The 12206-nt window shown below is 46.9% G+C and overlaps 1 protein-coding gene across 1 annotated transcript in view; it reads left to right on the top strand.

Moving 5' to 3' along the window:
• The window catches only part of PRKDC (protein kinase, DNA-activated, catalytic subunit), an 836940-nt gene that overhangs the window by 257669 nt on the left and 567065 nt on the right, over positions 1 to 12206 (top strand). The window lies entirely within an intron of this gene.

Genomic DNA, 12206 nt, shown 5'->3' with positions numbered 1-12206 from the left:
GTCGGTACACACAGAGCCGGCCCTAACCAATATGATGCCCTAGGCAAGATTTTGGCTGGTGCCCCATAGCACCACCGATGGTTCTGCCTCTGACCTTGCACCTCTTTCCCAGCACTATCACCCCTCACCCATAGCAGTCCTTGTACCCCCTATATTTTAAATAGGAACAGTTCGCACATTTGATGCACAGCCCAAAAAGGGGCATCTTCTTGCTGGGAAGGGGCATGGCCACACAATAGTAACGCCAATTCCAATTACGCCACACAGTACTGCAACTTTATTCACATTTTATCTTGCGATCGTGTCCATAATTCATATTACATCCCACAGTAGTATCACTTTACCTTATAAACGTTACTCCTCCCAGTAGAGCCCCTTATTCACATTACACCTCACCTTATTGCTCTTTATTCACATTAGATGACACAGTAGTGCCCTTTCTATATGCAACGCCACATAGTAGAGCCAAGGCCGTGCTGCGGGAGTAAGCGGTCGCCTTGTGGGCTTGCGATCAGCACCCTCAGGAGCTCAGTGTCCTGTCAGCGGAGATAGAGAACCATTAACCTCTACGGTTGGTTCTCTACAAGTACCGCTTAGTCCACCAGAGCGCAGCCTGTCAAAGCTGCGCTCCTACCCTTGTGACACCATTTTCCGCTGGTGACCCGCTTACCGGGGCCACTGGCGTCATACGCACCACTCCATCTTCTGGCTCTCTTACAAGAACTCCCACCTCACAGATTCTTCAAATCAGGCTTACCAGTTTTGCTGACAGACATTGCTATCTTACAGGAAGCCATTCAAAAATTGCTGAAGTCAAATGTTATTGTTCCAGTTCCACCTCACTTAACAAACAAGGGTTATTACTCAAACCTGTTTGTGGTTATGAAACCGGATGGTTCGGTCAGGCCAGTATTGAATCTAAAGTCGTTGAACCCTTATTTTAGGGAATTCAAATTCAAGATGGAGTCTCTGAGAGCGGTTAACTCTGGTCTGGAGGAGGGGGAATTCCTGGTCACCCTGGATATCAAGGATGCGCTCCTGGGCTATCACCATCAGTTTCAGGCGCTGCCGTTTGGCCTCTCCACAGCTCAAAGAGTGTTCGCCAAGGTGATGGCGGAGATGACGCTACTCCTCCGCAAGCATGGTGTGAACATAATTCCTTATCTGGACGACCTGCTGATAAAAGCGTCTTCCAGGTAGAAGCTGTTACAGAGCATTGCCCTCTCAACTCAACTGCTCCAGAATCATGGATGGATCCTGAACCTTCCAATGTCGCATTTGGAGCCGACAAGGAGTCTGTCATTCCTGGGAATGATACTCGACATGGAAGTACAGAGGGTGTTTCTACCGGAAGAGAAAGCTTTGGTGATAAAAGCAATAGTCCGGGAGGTCTTGAATAGCCTTCTGGGGAAGATGGTTGCCTCCTACGAGCCTCTACAGTACGGAAGATTTCATGCACGGTCCTTCCAACTGGATCTCCTGGACAAATGGTCGGGATCTCATCTTCACATGCACCAGAGGATACGTCTGTCTCCGAAAGCCAGAATCTCGCTCCTCTGGTGGCTGCAGACATCTCACCTACTTGAGGGCCGCAGGTTCGGTATTCAGAATTGGATCCTCCTAACCACGGATGCAAGTCTCAGAGGTTGGGGAGCAGTCACCCAGGGGGAAAAGCTTCCAAGGAAGGTGGTAAAATCCGGAATCCATCCTTCTGATAAACATTCTGGAACTAACGGCCGTGTAGAACTGTCTCCTACAAGCGGCACATCTTCTAAAAGATCAGGCCATTCAGGTTCAGTCAAACAATGTAACGACAGTGGCCTACATAAACTGACAAGGCCGAACGAAGAGCAGAGCTGCAATGTCAGAGGACACAAGAATCATCCTCTGGGCGGAAAAGGACGCGGTGGTCCTGTCAGCAATCTTCATTCCCGGATTGGACATCTGGGAAGCGGACTTCCTCAGCAGACACAATCTCCATCCGGAAGAGTGGGGCCTCCACCCAGAAGTGTTCGCAGAGGTGACGAGTCTTTGGGGAGTACATCACATAGACATAATGGCTTCACGCCTCAACAAGAAGCTCGGAGGTATTGTTCTAGGTCGAGGGATCCACACTCTGGTAACTCCGTGGGTGTTCAAGTCAGTGTATGTGTTCCTTCCTCTTCCACTCATCCAAAGGATTCTCACAATAATAAAAAAAACAAGAGTTCAGGCGATCCTCATTGCTCCGGACTGGCCAAGAAGGGCTTGGTACGCGGATCTTCTGGAGTTACTGCTGGAAGATCCGAGGCCTCTTTGTCTTCGAGAGGACCTTCTGCAACAGAGCCCGTTCTCTTATCAAGACTTACCACAGCTACGTTTGACGGCATGGAGGTTGAACGCCAGATCTTAGCTCGGAAGGGCATTCCGAACAAAGTTATTTCTACCCTGATACAGGCTCGGAGAGGAGTAACGTCAAAACATTACCATCGGATTTGGTAAAAGTATGTGTCTTGGTATGAATTAAAAAAGTTTCCTACAGGGGAGTTTCAACTTGGACGGTTTCCTGCAAGCAGGGGTGGATGTGGCCTGCGCCTGGGCTCCATGAAAGTTCAGATTTCGGCCATGTCCATTTGCTTCCAGAAACAATTGGCTGCCCTCCCTGAGGTTCAGACTTTCTTGAAAGGGGTTCTGCACATCCAACCTCCCTTTGTGCCTCCTACGGCACCTTGAGATCTTAACGTGGTACTGCAGTTACTGCAGTCGGATTGGTTTGAGCCTTTACATGAGGCTGAGGTCAAGTTTCTTACTTGGAAGACTGTCATACTGTTGGCATTGGCATCTGCTAGACGTGTTTCGGAATTGGGGGCATTGTGCTACAAGAGCCCCTACTTGATTTTTCATGAAGATAGAGCTGAGCTCAGGACGCGTCAAGGTTGTGTTGGCATTTCATATCAACCAACCTATTGTGGTTCCAGTGGCTACTGACCCGTCAATTACTTCAAAGTCCTTGGATGTTGTGAGGGCTTTAAAGATTTATGTGAAGAGAACTTCTCTTCACAGAAAGTCGAACTCTGTTTGTCCTTTCTGATCCCAACAAGGATCGCCTGCTTCTAAGCAGACGATTTCTCGCTGGATCAGGTTTACTATCCAGCATGCTTATTCTACGTCAGGATTGCCCGAATTCTGTTAAGGCCCACTTTACTTGTAAAGTAGGTTCTTCCTGGGCGGCTGCTCGGGGTGTCTCGGCTTTGCCGAGCAGCTACTTGGTCAGGGTCGATCACGGTTGCTGATTTCTACAAGTTCGATACTTTTGCCTCTTAGGACCTAATGTTTGGTCAATCGGTTCTGCAGGACCCTCCGCGCTCTCCCTCCCGTACTGGGAGCTTTGGTACATCCCCAGTGTACTAATGTGGACCCCAGCATCCTCTAGGACGTAACAGAAAATAGGATTTTAATTACCTACCAGTAAATCCTTTTCTTGTAGTCCGTAGAGGATGCTGGGCGCCCGCCCAGCGCTTCATTTTCCTGCAGTTGTTACTTGGTTCAGTACTGCCTTGTTCCTTGGTTAAGTACTTCATTGTTACTTGGTTAAGTCATGTTTTTTTCAGCCGTTGCTGACTTGATTTAAGCTGGTTAGCTTGATTTTCTGTTGTGTGAGCTGGGGTGAATCTCACAACTATCTGTGTATTTCCTTCTCTCAAAGTATGTCCGTCTCCTCGGGCACAGTTTCTAGGCTGAGTCTGTCTGGTAGGAGGGGCATAGAGGGAGGAGCCAGCCCACACTATTCAACTCTTAAAGTGCCCATGTCTCCCAAAGGACCAGTCTATACCCCATGGTACTAATTTGGACTCCAGCATCCTCTACGGACTACAAGGAAAAGGATTTACCGGTAGGTAATTAAAATCCTATTATCTATTTATCCCCTAGGGTCTCTTTTAAGTGGTCAGTTAGAGGGAATGTGTCCGAGTGGTAAAATTGCTTGAATTAGTCGTTAAATGAACATACAAACACTTAAGTAAATCTTCTTAAAGTAAGAACATTTTTTAATTATTTAACATAAAAAAAAAGTTTTGTGTCTTCCATGAGACAGGGAAGTGAAGGCAGTGTGGGAGCATAAAGATTTGAAAGTTTCGTGAGGGGGGAAAGGCATCTCGAAAAGGGAGCGAGAGGGCAAAGTGTTGGAAATGAATACATTTAAAGAGTTTTAGAAATATGATATACAGTACATACAATGTGCACTATATTTCTTACTCTTTACCCTATGCCCATGGACTACAGTTCAACTACTAATCACACAAATTGAATAATAAATAATAAGTGTCTGAACATATGCCCCAACTACATGCATTTTTGTAGGAATTGTTGAGCAGTTCCTTTGTTCAGGCTGCACACTTTTGGGAACTTAGCATGGCTTGTCGACATTAAGAAAGTTGACAAGTAGAAGAGGGACTACGGCAGTACTTATAGTGTTCCTGGGGAGGTGGGTCGACATAAAGCATGTTGACCATATGGGGTAACCTAATAACTGTCGACATAGACATTGTAGATCTTCTATACCACACCCGGACAGAACATAGCAAGAGAGGAAAGATGGGGAGCGTGGAGCGGGGTAAGTATGGGGGCAGTGTGGGGCGGCAAAAGGGCAAGCTGGGACAGAGCAGCAGAGAAGAGAACTGAACAGAAGCCAAGACTGAGCAGGAAGTGGAGCAGCAGATTGGGGGGGGATATGCTGGGTCCCTTTACCAATTACAGATATATATTAATATTTAATAGGGGTTTTACTTGACTTTAATCCCATGTCTAATTCTTAATCAGGTTAATACATTAATTACTTATTCAGACAATACACTTCTTTTCTGTGATGTTGCAAGCTCAGGTAAAAGATTGGAGGATTATTCAATTGTTTATGCAGTTGTTGAGCATTATTTTGGACTTTAGTCATGTTACATTTTGACAGCTGCCTAGTTATATTTACCTACTCTCCAGTAATGTCCGGGAGACTCCCCAGTTTTGTGGAGCTCACGCAGGAAATTACACCAACTATCCCTCATCGCATCCACTTCTGCAGTGAAATGGGTGGTGCCACTATGATGCAAGTCACTTTGTCTTCGAATACAGTGCAACAGTAACAGGTCTCTTATGACACACAAAATTAGAGACAGACAGCATCCTATATATGTAATAGACTTCTATCTGGGATCAGTATCATTTGCCGGCGCACGTGATCCCGGTGGTTGTAATACCGACGCCGGGATCCCGAAGTCCGTGAAGCCGACGGGGTGAGTAAGGCAGGTTCCCCCCCTAACCCTACCTATCCGCAGCCTAACCCTACCACCCCCTTGTTGCTTAAACCTAACCCCCCGTCACCCGCTGCCTAAACCTAACACCCCCCCCCCCCCCCCCCCCCACACACACACACACACACACACACACACACACACACACACACACACACACACACAGCCTAAGGGTGTGTACACTATATAGTCAAAATCGCAAGAAAAGTTAGTGCAGTTCGCAAGGTGAAAGTCACCTTGCAATCCCGATGCGCGGTCCAGCCAGTTAGGCATCGCAAGAAAAGATATCCGCTCCGGAACGCCTCCCGCCTGTTCGTCTTCTTGAGATCGCCGCTGCAATCACATTTCTCGCTGGCGTCGTCGTTGCCTAGCGACGATCATCGCCAGGCAACGACACGCGTGCGCAATGGGCATTTCTGACCCGTTCGCACCGCAGCAAAGAATCACTGCGTACGAACGGGTCGTAATGACGCCCAGAGTAATTAAACTCGTGTTACATAGTACATTAGTACACCCATAGTTATAGATTGCTGCACAAAAAATCTTCACATTTTCCTTTTGTAGCTACTCATTGCTATACTTCTCTGATCAACTCCCACTGTGCGGCACTCTCCCATACCCCTGCAATCCAACAGGGTTCAGGCTGAGAGTTTCTGAACAAAAGCAGATTCCTCTTCATTTTTCTCTCCCTCATCCCTGACCTTTCCCCATGCACCCATACCTACCTGTTCACTGTCTTATCAGACACACAGGAGGGCAGTAGGAGCAAGGGTCAGGCCAAAAGAGACCTTCTTCCATCTATGGCTGGGTAAATGATGACTAAAATTATAAATACACAGACTTATTGATGTAGTCCGTGCCCCAAATCATCGTGGACACCTGTGGACCTATAGATTGACTAACACACATTGTTTCTCCGGACTAACCAGGTAATAACATTTGTGTATATTTTTGCCTATATACAAGCATTTGTAAAGTCTTGTTAAATATTAATACATTTTGTATATATTTCAATAAATACAGCCTTGACCAAATCTGATTACAGGCCCCATTCAATCTGATAAATAACTGAACATAGGTGGGCTAGACTGCACACCTTAATTTTAAACATAAGAGGTCCTACCTTGCTGATACTTGCAGTGCCACACAGAAAAGAAAATGATGGGCACACTCTAAGCACTAAGATTAATGGTACTCAAAACAATTATAATAAACTCTACAATTTAACATGGAATAAATTTGAGGTTCTTAGCACAATTTGGCCAAAAATGTGGCTCCATCTACCACGTGATGGTCACCCATCAGATGTGTCTCTTAACATTCCTAATACTTACACACAGATTTTTATCCAAGTCTTACCTATCATAGTGCCCCTGTTAATATGTAGACAGCAAATACAAGGACTCGTACTAATTGAAAACACCTAAGGACAGGTGGGTGGTATGCGGAACATGGCAGCATGGTTACACAACTGCAAATGAGGAGACCTGCTCCCACTATTCAAATTTAGCTGCTGTAGGTTTTTGAGGCTGGTTCTGAGCTGCTTCCCATGCCATATACATTTTCAAAACATCCCATTAATAGTTTGTAGGTCAAAATACCCCTCCAGCTTGTCAGATAACACTTTACTGGCGTATACTGTATATAGTTTTGATATTATAAACCACATGGACAATGGGGAATATGGATCACTAGGTAAGCAAAGTCGTTGGAATCCCGGGTGATGAATTAGTGGCTCCAAATAGAAGAGCTGCAGGTTTTCTGGGATTGATGTAATATCCGGATGCTTCCTCAGATTTGTGAAGTATATGGAAATAGTTCTTAAGGATTTGTGCTGATTTGCTATATATATATATATATATAACAGAATGTTGTTTGCAAAAGCTGACAAACTTCAAACACTTGATCATTTCGGAATAGTTGGTCTATTTCCAAATCAAATAAGAGCAGGGAAAGAGGGCATTCCTGTCCGGTTCCACAAGACTTTCAGGGGGGCACTCCTATAGCCATTAATCACCATGAATCTGGCAGGGTTTGTGTATAGCAATCTAGTAAAGTTTTTAAAAGTAGGTCCAAATGCACATGTCTGCAGAACTGCAAAGACATGCAGCCAGAGCACTGCGTCATATACTTTGATAATATCCAGGCTGAGGAGTGTATAGTGTGTTTTTTGTTAGTACAAAAATGAAGCGACCACTGCGATTATTATAGCTATCATATCCTCACTGAATGAATTTTTGAAACAATGCCTAATTGTTGCTGTGTCAGTCATAGGGGTATATTCAACAAGAGTCGGGTCCGTTCCGACATGCAGTTGTCGGAATGGACCCGACAACCCCTATTCAAAGACTGGCCAAATCCGACTGTCGGATTTGGCCGTTCCCTGTGTCCTGTCCTGCCGCTGACAGGTGCGCTGACAGCAGCGGCTGGGGGAGCTACCAGCGGGGCCGGAGCTGGCAGCGGGAGTGATCTGTGCGGCGGCGGAGGAGGCACTGCAGGTACTATCCTCCCCGTAGCCCGCCGCACCGCTCCCCGTCTCTTCACCTCAATCCGACTTGTTTTCAATCCGACTTTTGTCGGAAAGGGGGCCAAAACCTGTCTGATTTGGCCCCGTTACCCACCGATTCACCTGCCTTCCGACAGCATTTCCGACAAGTCGGGTTTCCCGACTTGTCTGAAAAAATGTGCCCCTATTGAATAGGTCGGAACCCCTTACGACCTATTCCAGTTGGAAACTGCCGTCTTTCCGACAGGACAGCAGTTTCCGACTCTTATTGAATATAGCCCATAATCTTCAACAGAGGTTTAACCATCCGTATTTAATAAACTGACTGGTTTATAGGTTTATAGGATACTAATGATTCATTAGAACTCTGGGGCTTGGGAAGTAAAATGAGACAAGTATCCTTTACATGTAAAGAGGACCCATTATGTATGATATGATTAAAAAGGTCCACTAATGCAGGATCCTATTTATTTTGTAGGACTTTATATTTCCCATTAGATAAGCCATCTGGTCTGTTGGATTTAACAGTGTGAAGCTTAAAAATAGTGGGCAAGGCCTTGGTAACATACAATTCCTTCCTATTATTATTATTGTTATTATTATTATTATTATTATTATTATCCTTTATATGGCGCCACAAGGGATCCACAGTGCCCATTACACAGTACATAATCAAATGAGCAAACAAGAAAACAGCACTTAAAGTACAAGACAATATAGGACAGGTATAGAAAACCCGGGGTTAGGTGCCATCAAAGGGAGTATGGAGTATAAGATGGTGTAAGTAACTGTGGGTACACACTAATAGATATATCTGCAGATCAATTGATCTGCAGATATATCTATGGACGGATCGGGCAGTGTGAGCATATACACTGCCGATCCGCCGGGACTGACGACATGAACTGGGCGGGCGTGTACACACGCCCGCCCAGTTCAGCTGTCAATTACCGCCGGCCGCCGCAGCATGTGTATGGGCGGGCGGGCGGTCGACCGCCCCGTACACACACAGCGACGCGCCAATATATCGGTAGATATATTGGCCGTCGGCTGTGCTGCGCGGCCGACGCGATACGTCTGTGAACGACTGAGTTCACAGACGTATCGGCTGTACCAGGGCCGAAACTAGGATTTTTGTCACCCGGGGCAAGGTAGTCATTTGACACCCCCCCCGCAAAATAATAATAATTTCTTTTACAATAAATAAATAAATAAATAAAAATAATAAAAAAAAAAACAATTTAAAATAAATAAATAAATGAATAAAAATATTATTTATATATATTTCTCTGACGTCCTAGTGGATGCTGGGAACTCCGTAAGGACCATGGGGAATAGCGGCTCCGCAGGAGACTGGGCACAAAAGTAAAAGCTTTAGGACTACCTGGTGTGCACTGGCTCCTCCCCCTATGACCCTCCTCCAAGCCTCAGTTAGATTTTTGTGCCCGAACGAGAAGGGTGCATACTAGGTGGCTCTCCTGAGCTGCTTAGAGTAAAGGTTTAAATTAGGTTTTTTATTTTCAGTGAGTCCTGCTGGCAACAGGCTCACTGCACCGAGGGACTAAGGGGAGAAGAAGCGAACTCACCTGTGTGCAGAGTGGATTGGGCTTCTTAGGCTACTGGACATTAGCTCCAGAGGGACGATCACAGGCCCAGCCATGGATGGGTCCCAGAGCCGCGCCGCCGGCCCCCTTACAGAGCCAGAAGACAGAAGAGGTCCGGAAAATCGGCGGCAGAAGACGTCCTGTCTTCAATAAGGTAGCGCACAGCACCGCAGCTGTGCGCCATTGCTCTCAGCACACTTCACACTCCGGTCACTGAGGGTGCAGGGCGCTGGGGGGGGGGGGGGGCGCCCTGAGACGCAATAAAAACACCTTAGATGGCTAAAAATACATCACATATAGCTCCTGGGCTATATGGATGCATTTAACCCCTGCCAGTTTTTCCTTAAAAAGCGGGAGAAAGGCCGCCGAGAAGGGGGCGGAGCCTATCTCCTCAGCACACAAGCGCCATTTTCCCTCACAGCTCCGTTGGAGGGAAGCTCCCTGGCTCTCCCCTGCAGTCCTGCACTACAGAAACAGGGTAAAACAAGAGAGGGGGGGCACTAATTTGGCAGATTAATAAATACAGCAGCTATATAAGGGAAAAACACTTATATAAGGTTATCCCTGTATATATATAGCGCTCTGGTGTGTGCTGGCAAACTCTCCCTCTGTCTCCCCAAAGGGCTAGTGGGGTCCTGTCCTCTATCAGAGCATTCCCTGTGTGTGTGCTGTGTGTCGGTACGTTGTGTCGACATGTATGAGGAGGAAAATGGTATGGAGGCGGAGCAATTGCCTGTAATAGTGATGTCACCCCCTAGGGAGTCGACACATGACTGGATGGTCTTATGGAAGGAATTACGTGATAGCGTCAGCACTTTACAAAAGACTGTTGACGACATGAGACAGCCGGAAAAACAGTTAATACCTGTCCAGGCGTCTCAAACACCGTCAGGGGCTCTAAAGCGCCCGTTACCTCAGATGGTCGACACAGACCCAGACACGGACACTGACTCCAGTGTCGACGGTGAGGAAACAAACTTATTTTCCAGTAGGGCCACACGTTACATGATCACGGCAATGAAGGAGGTTTTGAACATTTCTGATACTACAAGTACCACAAAAAAGGGTATTATGTGGGGTGTGAAAAAACTACCCGTAGTTTTTCCTGAATCAGATGAATTAAATGAGGTGTGTGATGAAGCGTGGGTTTCCCCCGATAAAAAACTGCTAATTTCTAAAAAATTATTGGCATTATACCCTTTCCCGCCAGAGGTTAGGGCGCGTTGGGAAACACCCCCTAGGGTAGATAAGGCGCTCACACGCTTATCAAAACAAGTGGCGTTACCGTCTCCTGATACGGCCGCCCTCAAAGAGCCAGCTGATAGGAAGCTGGAAAATATCCTAAAAAGTATATACACACATACTGGTGTTATACTGCGACCAGCAATCGCCTCAGCCTGGATGTGCAGTGCTGGGGTGGCTTGGTCAGATTCCCTGACTGAAAATATTGATACCCTGGACAGGGACAGTATATTATTGACTATAGAGCATTTAAAGGATGCATTTCTATATATGCGAGATGCACAGAGGGATATTTGCACTCTGGCATCAAGAGTAAGTGCGCTGTCCATTTCTGCCAGAAGAGGGTTATGGACGCGACAGTGGTCAGGTGATGCGGATTCCAAACGGCATATGGAAGTATTGCCGTATAAAGGGGAGGAGTTATTTGGGGTCGGTCTATCGGACCTGGTGGCCACGGCAACGGCTGGGAAATCCACCTTTTTACCCCAGGTCACCTCTCAGCAGAAAAAGACACCGTCTTTTCAGGCTCAGTCCTTTCGTCCCCATAAGGGCAAGCGGGCAAAAGGCCACTCATATCTGCCCCGGGGCAGAGGAAGGGGAAAAAGACTGCAGCAGGCAGCCTCTTCCCAGGAACAGAAGCCCTCCCCCGCTTCTGCCAAGTCCTCAGCATGACGCTGGGGCCTTACAAGCGGACTCGGGTACGGTGGGGGGTCGTCTCAAGAATTTCAGCGCGCAGTGGGCTCACTCGCAAGTGGACTCCTGGATCCTGCAGGTAGTATCTCAGGGGTACAAATTGGAATTCGAGACGTCTCCCCCTCGCCGGTTCCTGAAGTCTGCTTTACCAACGTCTCCCTCCAACAGGGAGGCGGTATTGGAAGCCATTCACAAGCTGTATTCCCAGCAGGTGATAATCAAGGTACCCCTCCTACAACAGGGAAAGGGGTATTATTCCACGCTGTTTGTGGTACCGAAGCCGGACGGCTCGGTGAGACCTATTTTAAATCTGAAATCCTTGAACACTTACATACAAAGGTTCAAATTCAAGATGGAGTCACTCAGAGCAGTGATAGCGAACCTGGAAGAAGGGGACTATATGGTGTCTCTGGACATCAAGGATGCTTACCTCCATGTCCCAATTTGCCCTTCTCACCAAGGGTACCTCAGGTTTGTGGTACAGAACTGTCACTATCAGTTTCAGACGCTGCCGTTTGGATTGTCCACGGCACCCCGGGTCTTTACCAAGGTAATGGGCGAAATGATGATTCTTCTTCGAAGAAAAGGCGTCTTAATTATCCCTTACTTGGACGATCTCCTGATAAGGGCAAGGTCCAGGGAACAGTTAGAGGTCGGAGTAGCACTATCTCAAGTAGTACTACGACAGCACGGGTGGATTCTAAATATTCCAAAATCGCAGCGGATTCCGACGACACGTCTGCTGTTCCTAGGGATGATTCTGGACACAGTCCAGAAAAAGGTGTTTCTCCCGGAGGAGAAAGCCAGGGAGTTATCCGAGCTAGTCAGGAACCTCCTAAAACCAGGCCAAGTGTCAGTGCATCAATGCACAAGGGTCCTGGG

Source organism: Pseudophryne corroboree, chromosome 5 (genome assembly GCF_028390025.1).
Source record: "Pseudophryne corroboree isolate aPseCor3 chromosome 5, aPseCor3.hap2, whole genome shotgun sequence".
Taxonomy (NCBI): Eukaryota; Metazoa; Chordata; class Amphibia; order Anura; family Myobatrachidae; genus Pseudophryne; species Pseudophryne corroboree.
Note: the sequence above shows the minus strand (reverse complement) of the source record. Positions and strands in the feature narration are given on the sequence as shown.